At 42.0% G+C, this 993-nt stretch overlaps 1 pseudogene; it reads right to left on the minus strand.

Annotated features, from left to right (window-relative positions):
- Positions 1 to 344: 344 nt before the first annotated feature.
- Positions 345 to 509, minus strand: LOC115944947 (U2 spliceosomal RNA; annotated as a pseudogene).
- Positions 510 to 993: the final 484 nt, after the last annotated feature.

Here is a 993-nt window from a genome sequence, read left to right on the forward strand (position 1 = left end):
TGCTTAATAAATGTCGGTCATGTAAATGGTAAATGATGCAAACCTAGAGCTTTTAATGGGTTTTGATGAAAGATTCATTTATTTCACATACATTTATGGAGCACCTAAATACACCAGTCCCTGTTGCTGGCAGTGGGAAGAGGTTGGGAACAAAGTACCCATGAAGATAAAAGGAATGACCTGAAAGATAACTTCCTTTTTCCCTACTTTTGTATATCCCTGATTGTTGAGAAAATTTGGCTATGCTCCGGTCCTCATCTTGTTATTCCCATATTCCTGGCCCCTTGTCCCTGTCCAGGGCCTGTCTTAGGCTCTGGGACTTATTTTGTTGGTCCTCAATAGGTCTTTAAATAGCCCTGGGCTAGTTAGTAAAGAAAGTATCTCTCTCAGCTCTCCTATCTGACTTAAAACACTCAAAAATAGGATTTTTTAAAAAACCAATTCCCTAGCTATTAAGCTGATAAGAACAGATGCTACACTTGATCTTAGCCAAAAGACCAAGAAGCAATCTCAGTTCCCTAGCTATCAAAGCTCACACACTTGCATTGTGGCTAGTTCTGGAGACCAAATCTCTATGTTTCTCTCTGACTCAGATGAAAGTTAGATGAAAATGGAAAGCTACCTTAAAGGACAATAGAAGTTGCTGAAGAACCCTAGGTGGACATATGTGGAGAGGGGAGGAGCAGAGGTAGGATCATTCTATATGGAAGAGCATTGGAGAGTCTCATGGTTTCATGGGAGGATCCTCTGCTTCTCCCACAATGGCTGGTATTCTTCAGATTTCATCATGAAAGAGTCCTGAAGAACACGGGCTTGGCAGATGGCAGTTCGAACTTTGTTTTATTTGCAGAAATGGGAGGAACTGGCACAGAGAAGGGAGTTATATTATTTTTCCCCTGTGTGACCCCACAGGACTGAGCTGGGTTCTCTGGGTCCCAGTTACAGAAAGGGAACTTCTTCCTTAGCTCAAAGGAAGCCCTTTTTGTTGTCTAA

This window comes from Leptonychotes weddellii, chromosome 3, assembly GCF_054177405.1.
Source record: "Leptonychotes weddellii isolate Sample4059 chromosome 3, ASM5417740v2, whole genome shotgun sequence".
In the NCBI taxonomy this organism is placed as follows: domain Eukaryota; kingdom Metazoa; phylum Chordata; class Mammalia; order Carnivora; family Phocidae; genus Leptonychotes; species Leptonychotes weddellii.